The sequence below is a fragment of the Marmota marmota genome, unplaced genomic scaffold (genome assembly GCF_001458135.2).
Source record: "Marmota marmota marmota unplaced genomic scaffold, marMar, whole genome shotgun sequence".
NCBI lineage: Eukaryota > Metazoa > Chordata > Mammalia > Rodentia > Sciuridae > Marmota > Marmota marmota.
The window spans coordinates 10,382,332-10,407,095 of NW_026000221.1; the positions used below are offsets into that span (position 1 = coordinate 10,382,332).

Here is a 24,764-nt window from a genome sequence, read left to right on the forward strand (position 1 = left end):
TCTCAAAAAAAAAAAAAGGGGGGGGGGCTGGGGATGTGACTCAGTGGTTAAGTGCCCTTGGATTCAATCCCTTGTATGAAGAAGAAGAAGAAGAAGAAGAGGAGGAGGAGGAGGAGGAGGAGGAGGAGGAGGAGGGACAGATAAGAAAAAGAAGTTAAAGATATTATATTGGAAAGGAAGAAGTAAAATAATCTGTATTTGCAGATGACATAATCCGATATGTAGAAAATTTCAAAAAGTTCAAAAAAGGGAATTAAGTTTCAGTTTATAAAATCAAAATACAAAATCTGTGGCATTTTTGTATATAAATAATAACCTTGCCAAAAAGAAATTAAGTAAACAGTTTCTTTTATTATAGCATCAAAAAATAACTGAAATTCCTAGAAATAAAATTAATCAAGGAGGTGGAAAATTGGCACACCAAAAGCTATGAAAACAAACTGATGAAAGAAATTGGAGACAACACAAATAATGGGGAAATATTTCATGTTAATGATCAGAAGAATTAGTATTTTTTTAAATGTTCATGTCACCCAATGCAATATACAGGTTAAATACAATCCCTTTCAAATCCCTCATTATTTACAAAAAATGGGAGGGAAAAAAACAATCTTTAAATTTGTATGGAGCCACAGAAGACTTCAAATATAAAAAGCAATTCTGAGACAGAAAAACAAAATTGGCAACATCACCAATTTAAAATATATTACAAAGCTAGGATAATCAAAATGGTATAGTACTACCATCAAAGCAGTGAACAGAACAGAACAGTGGAACAGAACAGAAATACATAAATAATCTTAACAAGGGCACCCAGAAGACATAATAGAGGAAGGAGAGTCTCTTCAATAAATGTTGGAAAAACTGGATTTTCATATATAGGAAAATGAAGATTGTATACAAAAGCAACTCAAACTGGATGGCTTAAACATAAGAATGGGAGCCATAATGCTCCTACAAGAAAGCATAGGGGACTATCTCCTTTTCATAGGTCTTATCAATGACTTTTATATATAACATCAAATCTCAGTCTATGAAACCCAAATTAATAAATGGAATTATTTCCAACTCAAAAGTTTCTGTGCAGTCAAGGAAAACAATTTTTTAAAAATGAAAAGGCAGCCTATGTTTATAGAAAAAAAATGTTTGCACACCATATGTCTCATAATTTATCCAAAATTTATAAAGAGCTCATATAGGGTGCCGGAGACTGCTGCTAAGTGCGGATTCTATTGCTGCGCGCCCCCAACGCCTTCTCAACATGCACTCCCGATTCCTTTTGGTTCCAAGTCCAAGATGGCAAGCCTCAAGGATCAGCTAATTGAGAATCTTCTTAAGGAAGAATAGGTCCCCCAGAATAAGATTACAGTTGTTGGGGTTGGTGCTGTTGGCATGGCCTGTGCTATCAGTATCTTAATGAAGGACTTGGCAGATGAACTTGCTCTTATTTTCATGGAAGATAAATTGAAGGGAGAGATGATGGATCTCCAGCATGGCAGCCTTTTTCTTAGAACACCAAAAATTGTCTCTGCAAAAACTATAATGTGACTGCAAACTCCAAGCTCGTTATTATCACAGCTGGGGCACATCAGCAAGAGGGAGAAAGCTGTCTTAATTTGGTCCAGCATAATGTGAACATCTTCAAGTTCATCATTCCCAGTGTTGTAAAATACAGCCCACATTGCAAGTTGCTTATTGTTTCCAATCCAGTGGATATCTTGACCTATGTGGCTTGGAAGATAAGTGGCTTTCCCAAAAAACCATTTTATTGGAAGTGGTTGCAATCTGGATTCAGCACGGATCCGTTACCTGATGGGGGAAAGGCTGAGAGTTCACCCATTAAGCTGTCATGGGTGGGTCCTTGGGGAGCATGGAGACCTTAGTGTACCTATGTGGAGTGGAGTGAATGTTGCTGGTGTCTCCTTGAAGAATCTGCACCCAGATTTGGGCACTGATGCAGATAAGGAACATTGGAAAGAGGTTCATAAGCAGGTGGTTGACAGCGCTCATGAGGTGATCAAACTACAAGGCTATACTTCCTGGACCATTGGACTGTCTGTGGCAGGTTGGGCAGAAAGTATAATAAAGAATTTTAGACAGGTGCATCCAATTTCCACTATGATTTAGGGTCTCTATGGAATAAAGGATGATGTTTTTCTAAGTGTGCCTTGCATCTTGGGACAAAATGGAATCTCAGATGTTGTGAAGGTGAATCTGCCTCCTGAGGAAGAGGCACATTTGAAGAAGAGTGCAGATACACTTTGGGGAATCCAAAAAAAGCTTCAGTTTTAAAGGCTTCTAATGTCATACCACTTCACTGTCTAGGATACAACAGGATTTTAGTTTGTCTCTGGCAAAGACTATATTGTGACTGCAAACTCCAAGCTCATGCATGTTGTCCTTTAGATGGCCTGGGAAAAACATCAATTTTCTAAAGTTAGAAATAGGAATGGCGCATAAAACCTTACAGATATCCTGATGCTGGGTAGTACTTAACTTGTGTAGTCCTAAAATAGTTAGTGTAAAATAGTTCCACCATCTCTGAGGTACCACTGCCAATGTTACACAACATTGTGTATGTTGTGTGATATACCTTTATCAGACATGCCTAGTCCAACTTTTTTTTCATTCAGTCACATCCTGGGATCCAATGTTAAATCCAATATCGCATGTCAAACTGTTCTAAAGGATTTTATTTTGTGTATTATATGTATCTTGTAGTGTACATTTCCATATAATGTAAAAGAAAGATCTACAAATGAATATTGCAACCAGCTATCCAAGTGTCACACCAACTGAAATATCAAATAAACCTTGAACAGTGAAAAAAAGAGCTCATATAACTTAATAAGAAGAAAACACAACATTCGATTCAAAAGTGAAGAAATGATCTGGGTAGACACTTCTTCAAAAATGACTTAAAAATGGCTAACAGGTCTTTGGAGAGGTACTCAACATCATCACTAATCAGAGAAATGCTAATCAAACCCACTATGAGATATCTCCTCACACCCATTAGGGTGGCTATTTTGAAAAAGACAAGAAATATCAAGTGTTGTCAAGGATGTGAACACTTTTAACACTTTGGGTAAGAATATAGATTAGTGCAACCATTATGAAAAGTAATATGGAAGTTCCTTTAAAAATAAAAATAAAACAACTATATGATCTAGCATCCCTCTTACACTCAAAAGAAATTAAATCACTACCTTATAAAGATATCTGCAGGCTCCCACATTCATTCCAGAATTATTCATAATAACCAATTGACAGAAATAAATCTGTCAACAAATGAATGGATAAGAAACTTTGGTAAATATATACAGTGGAATATTTGTAAAACAGGAGATTCTGCTTATTACTATTAAATTAAGTAATTAAATAATGCTCGAGTCTAGAGGACACTATATTAAATAAGAGAAATCAAAGACAAAAAGTATTGCATATCACACATATGTGGAATCCCCATACAGAGTACAGAGATAGAGAATAAAAGAGTGGTTACCAGTGGTAGGTGGATAGGTGGAGAAAATAAAGAGGCTAGATCAGAGGATACAAAGTAGCAATATATAAAATGAACAAATCTAAAGATCTAATATATAATATGAGTACCATAGTTCATACATTATATCTAAGATTTTGTTAAATGAATACATTTAGAGCTGCTTTTGCCATGATGGGGATGGAGGAATTAGGGCAAATAATGGATATGCCAATTTGTTTCACTAAAGTATCCATTTTATAACATGTTATATCCTTAAATATAAACAATGGAGTTTATTTAAAGCAATAATGTAATTTTAAAGTTGCTCAAAGAATAGATTTAAATGTTTCTACCATAAGGATTAATAAGGTGATAAATATGATGAATATGTTAATTAGATTTATTTAATCATTCCACAACATGTACATATATTGAAACATCACATTGTACCACATAAACATATAGGATTATCATTAGTCAATTAAAAATTAAATAAAGTTAAAGGATGAAATATCTTAGGAAGAAAAAGATTTCTAAAGTACAATCCTCATCAGAACTAACAATCCAGGCCTTTTCAGATAAACAAGTTCTCAAAAAACTTCCCTTAGACATGCATTTTATCAGGAAGCCATCTCTAGCAAAATGAGAGATTAAATCAAGAAAAAAGAAAGTATGAGGTAGAGCAAACTGGGAAATAAACAAAGAAAGGAGGCAAAGGAAATTCCAAGAATGATGGGAAAGGAAAACAAAGAATGATAGCTATATATCAAATCAAGTTAGCAGATCTAGATAGTAATATGATTGTCACAATTATAGAAACACTATTTTTAAAAAAATATTTATGATTATACCAAGACATTGGCAGTAAGGCAAGAGTATGAATATGCAAAATACAGAACAAGATCCTTAATCTTTTAAAATAACAGATCATATTTAAACCAGAAACATCTAGAAATAGTAGTATTGGGGTATTATTTAGAAAGGTAGAGATAAACTGCAAATGAAACAGCCTTTGGGGGGAAGAGCAGCAATGCGTTAACTAGAAAACACTTTTTATTATAAACATTTTTATAATAAAAACATTGTAAACATTTTTTTCATTTTTATACTCGGTATATATACAAATATATGTCTATATACACATACACATGTACATATATCATTCACACACACACACACACAAAGTTAAGTTATAGGGAAAATTTAATAAGTCTACTATTTTCTTCCTAGAACTTAGTGGATTGTGAATCAAGTTGTGTGTATTCTCTACTTTGGAGACCATAATTTTATATAATATGATACAATGTTATTTTAATCAATCCTTTATAGAAATTTTGCAGGTAAGTAATATGCAGAGACCACTCTAGTTATCTCAAATAATTCATAAAAGACATTTCATATAGAGCCAAGTATCTGCCTAAGTCATTCCTAAGGGTTCAGGAGCCCTATATCCTTTTCCTGCACAGAAAGATTCTCGCACCACAGTGTTCAGAAAAATCACCTGGACCATATATAAAAAACACAGATTCCATGTTCTGCATAGCTCAGTGCATTTCTCTTCAGTAAAAACTATACTAGGACCTAGGAATCTGCATTTTTACTATTGCCACAGATGATTTTATGTCATTGATGACTAGATCTTAAGAAAAAAAAAACCATAAAGGTGCTCTTCTTAAATTCCATTTATTACAGTCAAGGGTTGGTAATCTTTTTCTATAAGGGGCTAAATAGTTGGTATTTTAGGCTCTACCAGCAATAAAGTCTGTATTGCACTGTTATGGTATAAAAATAGTTATAAATAATATGTAAAGAAATGAATGTAGCTATGTTCCAATAAAGATGTAGTAATTGACATAGAAATTTGACTTTCATGTAATTTTTACTAAATATTATTATTCTTTTGATTTCTTTCTACCATTTAAAATTGAAAAAAAAATTCTTTTTTTTATAATTTGTTTTAATTAGTTATACATAACAGCAGAATGTATTTTGACTCATTGTACACAAATGGAACACAGCTTTTCATTTCTCTGGTTGTAAAGGATGCAGAGTCACACCATATGTGCAATTATACATGTACATAAGGTAATAATATCCATCTCATTCTACCATCCTTCTCACTTTCCTCTGTCCAATCCAAAGTTCCTCCATTTTTCCCTTGCCTCCGCCTCCCATTATGGATCAACAGCTACATATCAGAGAAAACATTTGGCCTTAAATTTTTTGGGATTGGATTGGCTTATTTCGCTTAGCATGATATTCTTCAACTCCATCCATTTACCTGCAAATGCCATAATTTCACTCTTCTTTAAGGCTGAGTAATATATACCACTGTGTATATATACCACAGTTTCTTTTCCATTCATACATTGAAGGTCATTTAGGTTAGTTCCACAGTTTAACTATTGTGAAATGAACTGCTATAAACATTGATGTGGTTACCTCACTGTAGTATGCTGACTTTAAGTCCTTTAGATATAAACTGGGGAGTCGGAGAGCTGGGTCAAATGGTAGTTCCATTCCAAGTTTTCTAAGGAATCTTCCTACAAGCAACAGTAAAAACCATTCTTAATTCCAGGGTCTTGTGAAAACAGGGGTGGGCCTTATTTGCTATCAGGCAATAGTTTACTGACTCCAGATTTCGGGTACTCCGCGGCCAGTTATGGTTTGGGTATGAGGTTGTCCCCCTAAAATTCCTGTGTTAATGCAGGTGATGCAATGATTACATTGTGAGAAATGTGACCAAATCAGTGGATTAAACCATTTGGTGGACTAATAATTTGAAAGAACTACTAACTGGGTGGTAACTGCAAACAGGCAAGGTTTGGCTGGAGGAAGTAGGTCACTGCCATCTGTCCTTGGGATTTTATTTCCCTGGTGCTCTGTTTCTGCTTCCTGACTGCCATGAGTTGAGTAGCTGCCACAGCCCGGCTGGCTGGGCAAAATAACCGGGGGGTGACGAATAACTTGTGTATGTTGATACAGCAGGAGTGGAAGCCGTTTATTGCAGGACAGGAGCAGTATTTATACATTCCACACAGCTTATCTAAGATACATCAGTCAACCAATAAAGAATCTCCACACTTAATGGCTCGCTGGTGTTACTTCACAAACCACTCCCTCTGGCATTTTGCCAGGCGCCATCCAGACTTGTTTACAGACTCTAACATTTCTCTGGCAAAATGCCAGGCGCCATCCTGACTTGTTTACAGACTCTAACAAGTAGCTTTCCTTCACCTCACCCTTCTTCCACGATGCTCTGCCTCACCTTGGGCCCAGAGTAATGGAATCACTCAACCATCACTGGACCTCTGAAACTGTAAGCCAACATAAACTTTCCTTCTCTGTTGTTCTTGTCAGTTATTTTGGTCACAGCAATGAAAGCTGCCTAACACAACCACTAAGTAAGCACAGACTCACAGAGCACATGGAGAGAAGGAGGCTCTAGAAACCAAAACTAAAAGAGATCTGTGACTCACCATAAATTAACCATCTAACTCTTAATACCAATGAAACTAACTGTAAAATTGGTCCTTCCTCTCTTCCCCACGTATTCTATCAGGGAGAATGATTTGTGACTTCCTTTCATCCTCTAGTCTTACCCCATTCTTTTAGAACTTTCTTTGATGATTATTTTAATCTAATTTCACTCACATAAAGATACTGATAGGAAAGGTGAAGCACAGCATGCTCTCCTCCAAATAGTTTTATTTTAGATTAGGATTCCCGTCAAGAATCAGGCTTTCTGCAGGACTTAAAATTACCTTCTTAACTTATCCATATACATTTTGAAGTTGTAAAAGTAATTCTGAATTCGGGACATCCACTGATACACCAAAAAGTTTAAATTTGTCTGAATTGCTAACTATTGTCCGTCATACTAGACAAGATTTTTGTATCCCAATAAATCACTCATTCTTCTTGTCACTTATTTGATGATATTTATGAATAATAATACAGGATATAAGGATTAATAACAGTATATAACTAAATCTGGTTTAGAGTAATGGATCCCTAACTTGAATTTGGGATCATAAATATGATCATTTTGATGTCAGTTATTAGGGTTTCAGACTAGTCCCTTGACCAGAAAATCAGGATGATATTTTTCTTAGGTTTCAGGCTTCCATTAAAGATAGTCTGACATCTCTGAGGTTTTACCTGTCTTGAATTTTCCTTTTCAAGCACTCACATTTAGATAGAAACTATTTCAATTAAATATTAGCTTGTAATTAAGGTTTTCTCCTTTAATATTTAGAATAAAAATACATACACCAGGCTAATGCATATTTTTGTCATCAATTTGTTGTCATTATTTTAGATTTTATAAAATAAATAATCTAATAATTACTAGACAAATAAACCAATCAGTATATCTTCTTATATTTTCAAGTTATAAATGAGGGGGCTTTGCAATAATATAGTCATTTGAGACAATTCAAAAATAAAACTCACATATTAAGTGTTCAAGTTGTATATCTTTGATTTTATCATGAAAGGCAATTAATGATTCCAAAATGCAGTACAATTTAATGGTCTGTTAGAAATTGAAAATAAAAAGGAAACATACTTCTGTGCAGGGTCTCCAGACTTAGTGAACACTAATAATCACATGGCCTTGAAAATGAATTGTCTACAATCTATTAGCAGCTCTGTCCCATTTACATCTTAGTTGCCACTTCACATTCAGACAAATAGTTTTCAAAAAGTAAATGAAACTGTGATTTGTCCAATCCTTTCATTGTTACTAATTCGATCAATTATTCAACATTGAAATTCCTTAGGCATTAAAAAAATGCAAATATTAGCAGCAGCCAAGAAAGCAGATGTGTAAAAATGTACACAAGAGAAGAAAGTTTTGGCATTTTAACTCTATACTCTGTTTAATCTCACAGGTACCTCTGTTATTTCCAAATTGGTCTGAATTCTTCCCTAAAATTACACCACACACACACACACACACACACACACACACACTAACCTCTCTCCTCCCATTTTCTTCTCCACATTCACCCCACTCTTGACACTCTCCAGAAAAACTAGTTGACCTCAATAATTTAACATTCATTTTCTAAAATCAGAATGCTTGCTTTACTCTCTGGTATAAATCTTCAATATCCCCTGCTCCCTTCTAGCTATAAACATGCTAGAGAGATTAAAAGAAAAATGGAAGGTGAATAGCCTTTGAAACTAGATTTTTCACTAACCTGCTGCTTCTCTCTGTTGTTCCTTATGACGCACCTAATGAACTTTTAAAGAGTCTGTCCATTCTAAAGCTGATTGCTACACATCCCTTCAAGGCAATTTGTTCATCATTCCTATATAATTTGTCCTCAAGGACTGCTGTTAAAATTAAAAATGGATAAAATGTTTCAAGTGCAGACAGAAGCCATAGGATATGCCCTCATGGATTGTCCTTGTCTCTACCACAAGGAACAAAGACCAAGCCATACAGCTCAGTGCATATTAAAATATGATCATTTTCCACCAAAGGACTTACACTAACACATCTGGAAAACTTCCACATGCATAGCAAAACCTGAAATAATCTTAAACAGAACAAATGCAACATTTTAAGTTGATTTTTTGAACCATAAGATCAGATAGATACAGTGAGAGCAATGTTAGCAGCCCCAACTATAATAAACGACCCAAAGTACACTGTTGGAAGCATGGAAATGCCTTTCTTAGCATCTTCTTTGACTAAAAGGAGGTTTAATGTAAGTACACAATGCAACACTAAAATAAAAGCTGCAGGTTCAAATGACAACAGAAGACAGGTAGTGTAAATGATGTGGTAGGCTGGGGAGAAGTGGGAATAAGAATGTTGTCTAAATGGGGATGGCAACACTGATTTCCATCTGAGTGTTGTGAGAGAGACTAAATCTTTTAATTATTTTTAAATAAGGTAGAAATCTTGATTTTTAAGTAAGATTCCCCAATGTGAAATTCTAGTAGCTATTTTTAAAAAATTAAACTAGGTGCAAGTCATGAAAAAAAATCAAGTCTATGAGCTCCTAGTCTGTCATATATACTCTAGAGAAATTATCATAGTCCCTCATACTCTATCATCATAGGGCAACTCTTTGGTAATCCTGGTTTTTGGTTTTTGTTTGTTTGTTTGTTTTGGGGGGAAGGTATCAGATGGAGCAACTCCTTGGATGAGTATGTGACAAAACTGAGAAAAGAAGTACCACAAAATTATGCTTCATTCCTACCTTTCCTAGGGCTAAACATTGGGTACTTTGGTCAGAGAAACATGGGATCATGTTAGACGTGAACTAGGGTAATGCTAACTCTCTTCTATCAATGACTACCTTAGTATGTGAGAGCTAAAAGTGAAGTGGGCTGAGAATGCAGAGAGCCTCTATAGAAAGTGTCAGGCCTTCTGCAGACAGATGACTTAGCAAACTAGCAAACATCTGTATAGAAGGTTAAGGTGATAAAAACAGAGCTGGAGGACTAGGTTCTACCATATCATACAGCTGTAACCCTAAGGCTGGGATCCCAGCTCCTTGTCATGCCAGCAGGAAGAGGGAGCATGAAGAACCAGAGAGCTTCTTTACCTGGCTTACTGACCATTCTGCTGCAGGTGCAGATGAGTTAGGAGAGGTCATCAAAGATGATATTTGGCCAAATCTATTGCAGTACTACTTGGTTTCTGTTATGGATGATGGAGAAGTGAAAATAGAAGAAGAAGAAAATGATAATGAAGAAGAAGAAGGATTGGAAGATATTGATGAAGAGGAGGATGAAGGTGAAGAAGATGAAGATGATTATGAAGGGAAGAAAGGAGAGGAGGATGAAGGAGAAGATGATTAATTGAACACTAATGGATTGCAATCTTTTTTTTCTTTTTTGATTTTTAATTCAATCCCTGGGAGCAAGTTGCATTCCATCCCTCTCCCTGCCTTGTGCTTAGTTGCTCTGTTCTTGAGATCTCTTTTCTCAAACCAGGTGCTCAAATACCTTGAGCAAAGTACAAAGGGAAAAGAATCTCTACACCCTAATATTCTAAATTCATTTTTATTTCTTCCTGTCTCAAAACAAAAATCTGTATGGAATCAGCACCACCATGCTCTGTGGGAAAAAAGGAAACCCTTCTGCTTCCTCACTCTGCTGGGAGTGGAGGGTGCTGGGCCCCTGTGTAGGAGTGCACAGAATTCTAGATTTTTTTCTCCTTTCTCTGTATATTGGGCTCAGAGATTACACTGTGTCTCTATGTGAATACGGATAGTTAGCATTAACCAACATGTATCTGCCTACTTTTTTCTTGTTTAAAAAAAGAAAAAAAAAGTTTTAAAAAATGGGGTTATAGAAGGTCACCAAAGGATGGGTTTGAGATGTTTGGGTGGGTTAAGTGGGCATTTTGACAACATGGCTTCTCCTTCAGCATGTTTAATTGTGATGTTTAATGGACATCCTTGCAGTTTAAGATGACACTTTTAAAATAAAATTCTCTCCTAATGATTATATGAGCTCTGCGACTCGACAGGGGAATCAGTAGGATCTTATTTGAAATTGACATTCTCTATTGTAATCTTGTTTATTTATTTTTAAATTTTCTTTTTTTGTTTTTACTGGAAAGAAAAAATGATGCTCAGTTTTAAATGATAAAACTGTACAAGTTGCTTTGTTACAATAAAACTAAACGTGTACACAAAGGACTTGATGCTTTTCTCTCAGAATAAATATATTTTTAATATGACATTCCAAGTTTGACTTATATAATAACACCATTGTCAAACTTTGTCACCCTAACTTTATATAGGATATATAGTATATATTTGGATATGCACTTTGCATGATGACCTCAGGGCAACGTGGATTGAGTGAAGATATTTGAATCAATGTCTTAATTTCTCCATAGCTGGGAAACATGGATACAATTTGCTATTGGTTTCTGAAAACATAAATGTCATTTGGGATACTAGAACTCAAAAGTGAGTTCTGAGTGATACCCTTGATTTTTTGTCTCAAATTGGCAGTTTTTAAAGTGGGCTTTCATTTACCTGGATATAGTAGTGCTTGCTGCCACCATCAAACAGACCTGATGCTCTAATGACATGGGACAGGTTGCTGGCATATCTTCATTGGCTCTATAAAGTGTGGCCAAGAAAATGGGCTCTCAGAGTAAGAAGTCCGGATTGGTGGTCAGGAAGACATTTTTGTCTCTTTAAGTCCCAGGTATCTGGCATACAATTCTCCAGCACCAACGTGTGGATCTTGGTAGGATGATGTCCTGCTCTGTCTGCTCAACGCTGCTGTGCAGAGGGCAGCACTTTGAAAAGCTACCTAATGCATAAGCTTTTTAATGCTGTAAAATATAGCTGAAATTAAATGCTACTTTTTCAGAGGTGAATTAGTGGATGGCCTGGTCAAATTCAAAGCTTTTTGTTGTGTAAAACTTTATATATGGAACTATTCCATCAAGAGGCAAAGCCTAATTAAAACCTGTCTAGATGGATAATAAGTAATTTGTGCACAGGTCTCTGTTTAGTAAATACATCACTGTATACCTGTCAGAAAACTTGCTCCAATAAAGGAACATGAAGATTTTTTAAAAATAATAATATGGAAGAAATGTAATGTGGGTTCTGGATAAAGTTTCTGAAAGTATAAACCCCTGATCTGATTACACTGCTGCTTGGGATGTAAAAGCAAGTGTATTTGCTTAAAAAAAACACTTTAATAATTTTATGATAAAATTTCTACCATGAATATTTCATAAAGGAATCTGATTCAGGTAGAGACTGGATATTCTTGAGACTGTTGGCAATAGATAAAGCATTTTACATGGCTAGAACCCTTCCTCTTATGAACTACCTCTATGCCTCTCTTCTCTCCTGCTACCTCCTGTTTGTGAGGGTCCTATAGACCAGTGAACATTCACAAGAGCTCCAGATATCTCTGGAGGAAATTCCCACATCTAGATACAGACCAAAGAATGTTAGGATCCACAGCAGCATGTCACAATCCAGAGCAACCTCTCTGCACCAGGAGGATCACACCAGTCACCTTCTAAGGCTGTATTGCATTTCCTTTGTGTAGCATAACTGAGAATGTGACTGTCAATTGGCCTTCAGGGAGGGCTCTTCTACTGCTGGTCCTGAGAGTTTCTTTCTTAAATAGTTCTCCTGGGCTGGGTTGACAACTTGCTCTCTAAGGCAATGACAAACCATTAGCTGGTCCATCTTCAGCACTCAGCAGGAGACAGTTATAATATAAAGTCAAGGGGGAGTAATCCAGAGCAAACAGTGAGATTTTAAGTGTAAAGCCCTTAAGTAATAAATTTGGCCTTTTTCCTCAAAAGGCAACATACACAGTCTAAAATTCAGTATATTGCAGGGACCAATATTTCTTTTTGCTCTTGCTGTTTTTTGAGTGAGTCAGACAGTTTGAGAGCACAATTTTTGGTATTATAGTATAGATTTTGTCATTCATTTCCTTCTTCAAAGGAGCGGGAAGGTCCACCATTGACATTGTGTTTGAAATGCTGTCTTGGAATTGGTTGCAGAATTTCTATTGAAATCTTAAAAGCTGATAATCAGAAGCCTGGCTCATAACAAAATCAGACTGTCACTCTAAGAATTGAGAAGAGAATTTTGAGAATTATTTTTTCTAATATAGGAATAAACTATAATAAAATAAAAATAAAATATAAATAAATAAATTTTATAATAAATAAAAGTTGAAATAGGAGAAATTCTTCTGATGTAAAACCTATGGCTTATAAAACACTGTAATTGTGCATGGCTGATTGGTGAGATCACAGCAATGCATAATAAGAATTTTTATTTGTGAAAATAGAAAACTCAGATTTCAAATTAGATCACTTAAGTACATACTTTATAGAAAAAAAGAGATTAGAGATCTATGAGCCATCTTTGACCTTACTTCCATTGCATACTTTATGAAGCTCTAAGATAAAAAGTTAAAACAGTTCTATCAGATGCATAATGTCCATTAATGAATAATTATTTTAGGATTTTTTTCACATATCACTCAATTTTCTTTTCCATATTACAAGAATATATGGGAGACCTATATTTATGCTATAATATAATTTCAGAAATGTTTTTCAATATTTCTTCATAGATTTTTGGTTATGCCTGCTTATTCATAAATACCTAAATAATTGAAGAAAAGAGATCTCAACATTAGCCTTGAAACATGTCACTTCCTTTGTTGCATGTGCGCTGGGGTGCACGTGTGTTTACGTATACTGCTGTACTTATAACCAGAAAGCATTTTTTTTAAGCTTTACCTTTTGGGGAAACTCTATATTCACATCAAGTAATGCTGCTACAATGCCAGACAACAAGCACTCAACCTCCTTCTGGTTCTATTTTTTAAAAGATTGTTTTGACAGCTCTAATTATGGCAAACAGAAATGCCAGTCAGGTAGCTGAACTTGTGTTTCAAAGACTAACCCTCAGGACTGGATTTATTAAATATTAAATATGAGCATTAAGAATATCATACATTTTACATAGAATATTTTGGTTCCAACATGACTTCCTCACTGGAATCATTGGTCAATCCAGTCCCTTGCTACTATCTTACCTGAATTATGCACAAGGCATGACATTTTCCTGCAGAAATCAGCAAGTGAACTGGAACAACCTCTCTGCAGTAAGGCCCTGTCAACATATATTATGCTTCTTTTTCTGAATTATACTCTGATGATAATAAAGTGAAGTAGGTTAAGAAAGGAAAATTAATTTTCTTTATAAAAAACATCCAATGAAGCTTTTATTCACTTCTGGCAGAGATTCACCAGATGTTGAGAGCAACATCCTGTGCTTAAAAGAAAATATCAAATTCTGTTCCCCACTCAAAAAGGAAGTGCTTGTGACATGATTTCTAAAGTGATAAATTAAGGAATTAATGACTAGATCACAAAGAGTGAGATGAGAATTGTAATAAAACAAGTACATATTCTACCTTATAAAGACCTGAATAGGATTAAAATATTTACTAGATTACTGATGCCTACTACTCTGATTAAAAGTTAAAGGAAAGTAACAGATCATGTGCCTAGGATTAACATCCATTTATTTCTACTAGACTAATAAATATATAAAGAATATTAATTGTGTGATCAGTTGTACAAGTTGGCTTTTTTCTTTTAAGAATAGAATTTATTTTAGGGACAGCATCTATGTAAAAATATCTTTGCATCATCAATTTTTCCTATCTAAAACCCCAAATACATAGATGAATTGTAAACATAACTATTCTGATGACCCTAAAACAGTGTGCTTGTCTTTCTGAAATGCAATTTGAGTTGCAAAGATATTAATCGTATTCAATGTCATTTTAATGTTAAATATAAATTATTGGAAAGTAGATATATTTTATCTTAACTCACAAATAATTATAAAACACAATTAGAAAGAACAATACATTCTCCAACCATTCTATATAAATCTGAGTTCTACTGTTCTTTTAGAGTTGTTAATAAATCTTTAAGAGTAAAAACTCAAGGAATTTTTCTTTTGCAAGATTTGTTTTGATGGTTCCCAAGAGATGAACTAGAGAAAAATTCATCTTATGAGATGTGCAAAGGGAGCCAATTTGTTTTATTATGCAGGCAGGTTAGTCTCTTCTGTATCTTTATCTAAGGTGCAAAAAAAGGACTTCTATCCAGCAGAATGAAATTCTTTCATATAATTATCTTTGCAGCAATAAACATGGACTTGCTTTTTCTTTCAAACGTATACTAAAATAAGTTTCCCTATGCTATACTGAGGTATATTAAGGACAGTTTCTCATGTAGGAAGTGCAGAGTGATAGTTAACAGGAAGAGCTGAGGAATAATAAAAACTCAAGTTCAAAGTTTGTTATGCCACAGTTTGCTGTTATTTGCCATTTTATTTAGAAAAAAAAATTTGAAAGCCTCAGCTTCCTTATTTGTGACATATATAATATCTATATAATTTATTATATTTATATATATATAATTTATTTTATACATACATAAATTATACATATAAATTATATTAGAACATACTTTACAAGGTTTATTATGAAGTCAAATATTTTATTTTCATAATTTTTAGGATTCAAGTACATAGTAAATACTTATTATTGTTTGGTTTTACAAAATTTAACATATTTTTACAAGAAAGTAATACAAAAGTAGTATCATAATACAAAAGTAATAGTTTAGTACAAATATATCTGTATGTACTGTGTTAGCTTTCCACTACTGTAACAAACTACTTGAAATAATCAACTTTGAGAAAAAAGAGCTGGGTGTAGTGGTGCAACCTGTAATTCCAGTAGCTCTGGAGCCTGAGACAGGAAGATTCTAAGTACAAACCCTCAGCAACTTAGCAAGGCACTAAGCAATTTAGTGAGACACTGTCTCAAAATAAAAAGTAAAACTGGCTGAGGATGTGGCTCAGTGGCTAAGTTTCTTTGGGTTCAATCCCTGGTACCCCCCCCCCCAAAAATAGAGAGAAAAGTCGGATGTGGCACCGTTGCTTAAGCCTATGAGTGATGGAATAAGCTGCTCACCTGGTAGCAACTGGAAAGAGAAAGAGACCAGCATCCTATAATCCCTTCAAGGAAACACCCCCTAATTACCTAACTTTCTTCCAACATCCACACCTCTTAAAGGTGCCACTACTGACCAACCCTTAAATATATGGGCATTTCGGGGCCATTCCAGATTCAAACTACATCATTTACCTTTTGTGTGTGTGTGTGTGTGTGTGTATATACTTTGAAAGAGTATAAGAATTGATAATAAAAAACAACAGTCTTGTGGCTGGGCATTTAGCTCAGTAGTAGATCACTTGCTTAGCATTTGTAAAGTCCTGGGTGGTGCTATTGGGAGGTGATGTGGACCATTAAAAGGATCAGAAGGGAGGTCCTTGGTCTGTTAGGGCCTGCTCTTGTAAACTACTGCTCTCACTCTCTTTTGAGACTGAGACAGCATGTCAAGTAGTCTGGCCAACCTACTGAATAGGCTAGATTGGAAAGAGACCAAGAGAGTGTGCTGCTGCCATTCTAGCTGAGGCAAAAGCCATGCAAATGAAGCTATCTTGGATCATCTAGTCCTGGTTGAGATTCCATATGACTATAGCTCCACATGCAATCCCAGGAGAGTAGCTACTGGGATTGACCACTACTGACCAATCTACCACATGGGCATTGGGGGGCCATTCTACCTGAGACCAAACCAGGTATCCAAATACTGAGCAAGTAAATGGTGGTTGCCTTAAAGCCCTAAGTTTGAGGTGGTTTGTTATAGAGCTATAGAAAACTCAGTGTGAAGACATTTGTGATCTATGCAAATAATCACCAAAAGCAACTTCAGTAGAAAAGGATCTTAATAATTAAATAGACAATGTAACACCATCTGTAGGTGTTAGTCATCTTTCCCTGCCTTAACCCCAGCCCCTACCCTTAGTTCATGAACACTGTGATCATGAAGACAAGGATGAAAGTTACATGTGGGCTCAACAGCATGGCTTTCCACTTGTCAAGCCTTATCTGACTATATCATTGCCAAGTGCCCAAAATTCAGAAAATAACAGAGTCCAGTGCTATTCCATGGCTGGAACAGCCAGGCACTTAGCACCAGCTTGACTACACGGGACTATTTTCATCATGGAAAAAGCAGGGCTTCATTTTCAGTGGAATAAACATTTACCATGGATACTGATTTGTCTTCTCTGCCCACAATGCTTGTGCCAAAACTACATTTGAGGACTTGAAAAAATTCTTATTCACCATCATGATGTTACACACAGCATTGTTTCTGAGCAGGGAACTCCTTTTATAGCAAATGAAGCCTGGGTATGGGTGCTTGCATATAGGAATTTACTGATACTGCCTCATTTTCTAACAACCAGAAGCAGCTGGTCTAATAAAATATGGAATGACCATTCAAAGACTCAGTTCTGGCACAAAGTGGAATATGTAAGGCTGGGTAATATCTTCCAAGATGGATACATACTCTGAGCCAGCAATTAATATATGGTACCATTTTTTTTCTATAGTCAAGATTCTTGGCTCCAGAAATAAAGAAGCAGAAACGGGAATGACTCCTTCAACTCTAATGATCTAGCAAAATTTTTGTTTCCTGTCCCTGCACCTCTAAAATCAGCTGGTTTAGATATCTCAGTTTCCAAGGGAAGAATATTTCCATCAAGAAATATAATAGTGGGGGTGGGGGTTGTGGTTCAATGGTAGAGCGCTCGCTTAGCACGAGCAAAGCCCTTGGTTCGATCCTCAGCACCACAGAAAAATGAATAAATAAATAAAATAAAGGTATTGTATCCATCTACAACTAAATTAAATAAATAAATATTAATAAAAGAAAAGAAATACAATAGTGGTTTCATTAAGGTGGAAGCTGAGATTTCTGCATTCATATTTTGATTCTTTGTGCCAGAAAACCAACAGGAAAATAAGATGCTTCTTACCAGAGAAAAACTGTGTTTTCAAGAACAAAAAAGGATGAGGAGAAGTTTGCCTAGGATGAAGATTTTATGGTACATCTATTAGTTCTCACATGTTCTGTGATAGATTAATGAAAATCTAAAAGAACCCAGAAGCCAGTCTTCTTTTGTCACCAATCCTTCAGGTGATTTTTAAGATCACCTCACCATGCAAAGAACCACAATCACTAATTGCTGAAGGCAAAGGAAATGTTGAAGGGGTAGTAGAAGAGGAAAGTAAATAAAACTACTTGCCCAGTAATAATGAGTTGTGATTGTTATTTTGATATGTGTGTGTGTGTGTGTGTGTGTGAGTCTCCTCTCTCCCATTTCCTTCTAACAGAAGCTATCTTAATAATAGTTAATTATATACTCTTACATTTCCATATTTAAGTTAGAAATATAAAAGGTGGTGTGAGATCCAGTTGTAAGAGAAATAAACTTCATCCAAAGATAGATCAAATGAATTTGTACTTTGTATATCCTTTTCCAGGGAGAAATTAGCATGTTTTCAGTTGTTCCATAGATAAATACATCACAGTAAATAAAAGCACATTTTTTTACTGTCCTTAATTGGATATTAGATATAGTTAAAAGATGAAGTAAAGGGCAGATTGTATGTGGTCACTGCATTGTAAACTTGATTAAAATGGAAACTCTATTTCCCATAATTATTCTATTTCATTTTAGAATCCAGGGGTTTAAGTTGGCCTGAAGAGGAAGGTGCTTGAGATTTGAGAGGTGGAAATAAATCAGCATCCATTACTCTGTGAAAGTCAATTAATATGCCAGGCAAATAAAGAGAAGCCTGGTAGCTTCTGTCTTCTAAATCTCCTTTTCTCTTTTCCTCCCTGCTACCCTATCTAAACAACAGGGGCCCTGGGCCCCTAGCAGATGCCTGACTGATAACACACACACCCTTCACAAAATTCCTCTGGCATTCTCACTTTGGTGCAAATAGTGCTTCACTTCTCAGATACTTCCCTTCAAGATCTCACTTGCCCACCTCTACCAGTGCCTCAGGAAGCTTTTTCAGTTCCACCCATAATTGTATAAGGTCTTACTATAAGAAATTCTTTTTTCGTAACAATATTGATTCTGCTTCTCAAACTTAACCCTAATATAAGGTCAAATCACAAATATGTTTTACTCAGTTTTGTGCTGCTATAACAGAATACCACAGGTTGGGCATCTTAAAAAAACTAGAAATTGATTTTCTTACAGATCTGAAAAATTAGAAATTCAAGATTGACAGCTTGACATCTGGTAAGGGCCTTCTTTTTGCATCATCACATGATGGAAGGAAAAAGTGCAACAGAGCAAGGAGACAAGCTTGCCATATTATATAAGGATACCAATCCCACTTAGGAGGCAGAAACCCTCATGGCCTAATCCCTCTTAAAGTTCTCACCTCTTAATAATGTTATAGTGGCAATTCATTTCAACATAAAAAAAAGTTTTGGAGAGGACATGCAAATCATAGTAGATAATTTTTAAAACTATCTCCTTTTCTAATATAAAATATTTAAGCTACAAAATTTCCCTTTATCAACTGCTTTAAATGTATCTCACAAATTGTCATTATAACTACTTTCAAAATATTTATTAATTTACATCATAACTTTTTTGACCCAGAAGTTATTTAAAATTGTCAGTTATTGATTTCAAATTAATTTCCACTGTATCAGGGAACATGCTCTGTTGGCTTTCCATCCTTTGTAGTTTTATGTTAAGACTTGTTTAAGACCCAGAAGATAGTCTGTCCAGAATATTCTATTTGCACTTAAAAAACCTAATGTATCCCGAGTTTTGCAGCATAATGCTCTACAAATGTCAATTAGGTCAAGTAGGTTGACAATTGTTCAAAATTTTCTACATCTTTACTATTTGTTTACAAAATACTAAGAGAAGATCATTTAAAATTCCACCAATGATTATGGATTTTGTATTTCTCCCTTAGTTCTGTCATATTTTGCTTCATGTATTTATAAACTCTGATATTGGTACGCACACATTTAGAATTGTTTTATCCTAATGAACTGATCCTCTTTAACTCTGATAATCTTTGCATGCAGTCCATTTTATATGAGATTAAGATAGATACACTAGTTTTTTGATTGGCACAGTATATCTTTTTTCTGCTTTTACCTTCAAGATTTTTTTTTTAAATATTCATGTTTGGTACCTGTTATAAATGGCATACATTTGTTTCTCACATTTATTCAGTGTGAGTAATTATGTCTTTCAATTTGAATGTTTAGTCCATTTATATGTAATGTAATTAATAATATAGATAGATTTAAATCCAATATTACTTTTGTTTTCTATTTCTCACCTCTGTTCTTTATTACTATTCTTTTTTTCCTACCTTACTTAGGATTAATTGAATATATGTTTACTTTTTCATGGTGTTTCATTTTATTTCCCTTATTGACTTTTTACTTTATGCCTTCTTGAATTATTGATTTTTAGCAGCTGTTCCAAGGAGGTACTATATAATAAAACTTCCTCTGACAATAGAAATATTCTATATCTTTGTTAAACACAATAATCACTGATCATATATGGCTGTGGAACAGCTTAAATATGGCCAGAGCAACTGAGGAACTGTATATATTAAGTTAATTAAGTTTTAAATGAATGAAAATAGTCAGGTGTGGTTAATGACTACCATAATAAACACAGAAAATATAGGAATTACAATATGCTTCCTTATCTTGTAAATTAATATCATATCACTTTGAAAGCAAAATTACATTCCTTTGAATTATTTATTACTGTCATATATTTTATTTCTACATATTTAATATAAATCCCATAATGTTTTTACTATTTTTGCTTTAAACAATTGCTTTTAAAGAATTTTTAAATGGCACAAAAATAGACAAAATTTGTCTTTATATCATTATTTTATAGTTTTATAATAGTATTATTTAGCATTTTCAGTAGTAAAACATAATGCCGAGACTGGAGGAGGAAGCCCAGCCCTGGCCCCCGCCCGCCAGACCGGAGGAAGCCCATCAACCCTTAAAACCTATCAACCGGGGGTGTGGCTACCAGCATGGTTCTGCGGCTGATCCAGGTACCCAGTTTCCAACTCCCCCGCCCTTAGCTGCAATAACTCAAAATTTTTCCCACAAGCTTTTGGGGGGTGTAGCTATCAACGCAAAACAAAAACTGTATAGGCACCTGGTTTCCATCTCAGAGAGTAGAGTAGGGAGGCTACAGGTGGAAGCTCATGTCCTTTCACACTGGCTACATCCACCACCACGAACACAGAGGCTCAAGCTAGGAATAGACAACCCCACCTACTAGAAGAAAGGAAAACAGTGTTCTGAGGGACTTTTTTTTTCTACCTTTTCTTCTCTCTCTTTCACAACCTCAACATATGTGAAACCAAGAACTGTGCATGAAATAGGACTTTTAACAACTGAATCACCAGAATAATATAATATAGAGAAATTGCATATGCCCCACCTCCCCCCCTTTTTTCTTTTTCTTTTTTCTTTCTTATTTTCTTTTTCCCTCTCTCTTTTTTCTCTTTTCTTCCTTGATATTTTTTTTCTTCATTCTTACTCCCTCTATCCCACTTTCAACCCCCTTTTACTATCTATACGTAGGGTAACTTACTAAATACAGATAGGAGGTTGAATCTATACATTCTTCCATAAATTACCAGTCTATTGGTTAGAGTTCTCCAAAGTTGCTAAGTTAGATTAACCTCATACCCTCACTCCTTTCCCCCTAAGCAAAACATCCTACGTCTGAAATTCAGTTTTTTATATGCCACCAGAAATGGTATGCCTTTTATGAAACTAATGACTATATTTTTAAATAATATTTGAAGCCAATATCTGTAGACTTAGAGTCTAACTATAAATGTATTAATAATGAAAATTTGTGCTTAGATGATGTACTATTGATATTGGGAATTGTCAACATTGTCTTTCTCAACAAAATAGAGATTTGGAGCTATACAAGAGCAATATAAATATATAAGGGGGAAATCATTAACACAACAGTTTCACAAAGCTGGAAAGAAACATGAGCAGTATGAAAAGACAAGGAAAGAAAGAACCACAAACAACGCAGGTCAATTCAATATTAGAAGGGGTAATATCTGTAGCAGATGGAATGTCAGATAAAGAGTTCAGGATATACATGCTTCAGATGATCTGGAGTCTCAAGGAAGACATTAGACAGCAAAATCAGACAATGAAAGATCACTTTGACAATGAATTACATAAACAAATCCAAGAAGCAAAAGATCAACTCTACAGGGAGATAGATTATTAAAAAAAAAATAACAAACAAACAGAAATCTTGGAAATGAAGGAAACAATGAACCAAATTAAAAGTTCAAATGAGAGTATTACCAGCAGAGTATAACACTTAGAAGATAGAACATCAGACAACGAAGACAAAGTATTTCAACTTGAAAAGAACATAGACAGCTCAGCGAGAATGTTAAGAAACCATGAGCAGAACATCCAAGAAATATGGGATAACATAAAGAGACCAAACTTAAGAGGATATAAGAGGTCCAAACCAAAGGAATGAGCAATCTGTTCAATAAAATAATACGAGAAAAATTCCCAGACTTGAAGAATGAAACAGAATTCCAAATCCTAGAAGCCTACAGGACGCCGAATGTGCAAAATCACAAGAGATCCACAGCAAGACACATCACAGTGAAGATGCCCAACATACAGAATAAGGAGAGAATCTTAAAAGCCACAAGAGAGAGGAAGCAGATTACATTTAGGGATAAGCCAATCAGGATAACAGCTGATCTTTCAACACAGACTCTGAAAGCTAGAAGATCCTGGAACAACATATTTCAAATGCTGAAAGAAAATGGGTTCCAACCAAGAATCATGTATCCAGTGAAATAAACTTCAGGATTGAAGATGAAATAAAAATCTTCCACAATAAACAAAAGTTAAAAGAATTTGCAGCTAGAAAACCAGCGCTTCAAAACATCCTTGGCAAAATATTACAGGAAGAGGAAATGAAAAATAACAATGAAAACCAACAGCGGGAGGTAGTACAGTAAAGGAAAAACTAATCAAAGAGGAAAAACAAATCATGTTAAGTTACATAAATAAACAAATATGGCTAGAAGTACAAACCATATCTCAATAGTAACCCTAAATGTTAATGGCTTAAATAGGCTAATAGACTGGATTTAAAAAAAAAAAAAAGATCCAACAATATGCTGCCTACAGGAGACTCATCTGATAGGAAAAGAGATACACAGACTGAAGGTGAAAGGTTGGGAAAAATCATACCACTCACATGGACCTCGGAAGCAAGCAGGGGTGTCCAAACTCATATAAAATAAAATAGACTTCAAGCCAAAGTTAATCAAAAGGGATAAAGAAGGACTCTACATACTGCTCAAGGGAACCATACACCAACAAGACTTAATGATCATTAATATATATGCCCCAAACAATGGTGCAGCTACGTTCATCAAACAAACTCTTCTCAAGTTCAAGAGTCAAATAGACCACAACACTATAATCATGGGAGATTTTAACACACCAGTCTAACCACTGGACAGATCTTCCAAACAAAAGTTGAAAAAAGAAACTATAGAGCTCAATAATATTAGACTTAATTGACATATATAGAATATACAACCCAACATCAAGTGGATACACTTTTTTCTCAGCAGCACATGGATCATTCTCAAAAATAAACCATATATTATGTCACATGGCAAATCTTAGCAAATACAAAGGAGTAGAGATACTACCACGCATTTTATCTGATCACAATGAATGAAATTGGAAATCAATGATAAAATAAGGAAGAAAAATCTGTACATCACATGGAGAATAAACAATATGCTACTGAATGAACAAAGGGTTACAGAAGACATCAAAGAGGAAATTAAAATATTCTTAGAGGTAAATGAAAGACACAACATATCGAAATCTCTGGGACACTATGAAAGCAGTACTAAGAGGAAAATTCATTTCATGGAGTACATTCCTTAAAAGAAGGAAAAGCCAACAAATAAATGACCTCACACTACATCTCGAAGCCCTAGAAAAAGAAGAATAAATCAGCAGCAAATACAGTAGAAGGCAAGAAATAATTAAAATCAGAGCTGAAATCAATGAAATTGAAACAAAAGAAACAATTGAAAAAATTGACAAAACTAAAAGTTGGTTCTTTGAAAAAATAAATAAGATTGATAGACCACTAGCCATGCTAACAAAAAGAAGAAGAGAGAGAACCCAAATTACTAGCTTACGGGATGAAAAAGGCAACATCACAACAGACACTTCAGAAATACAGAAGATAATTAGAAATTATTTTGAAACCCTATACTCTAATAAAATAGAGGATAGTGAAGGCATCAATAAATTCCTTAAGGCATATGATCTACCCAGATTGAATCAGGATGATATATACAACCTAAATGGACCAATATCAATTGAGGAAATAGAAGAAGCCATCAAAAGACTACCAAACAAGAAAAGCCCAGGACAGGAGGGATATACAGCAAAGTTTTACAAGACCTTTAAAGAAGAACTAATACCAATATTCTTCAATCTATTTCAGGAAATAGAAAAAGAGGGAGTACTTCCAAATTCATTCTACAAGGCCAACATCATCCTAATTCCAAAACCTGATAAAGACACTTCAAAGAAAGAAAACTACAGACCAATATCTCTAATGAACCTAGATGCAAAAATCCTCAATAAAATTCTGGCAAATCAGATACAAAAACATATCAAAAAGATCTTGCACCATGACCAAGTGGGATTCATCCCTGGGATGCAAGGCTGGTTCAATATACGGAAATCAAT

The 24,764-nt window shown here is 34.9% G+C and overlaps 1 pseudogene across 1 annotated transcript; it reads left to right on the forward strand.

The window, feature by feature from the left end:
- Positions 1 to 1,205: 1,205 nt before the first annotated feature.
- On the forward strand, positions 1,206 to 18,362 carry LOC107144777 (annotated as a pseudogene). The gene is made up of 2 exons (XR_001503832.2): positions 1,206 to 2,346; positions 18,350 to 18,362. The product of XR_001503832.2 is annotated as an L-lactate dehydrogenase A chain-like (transcript).
- Positions 18,363 to 24,764: the final 6,402 nt, after the last annotated feature.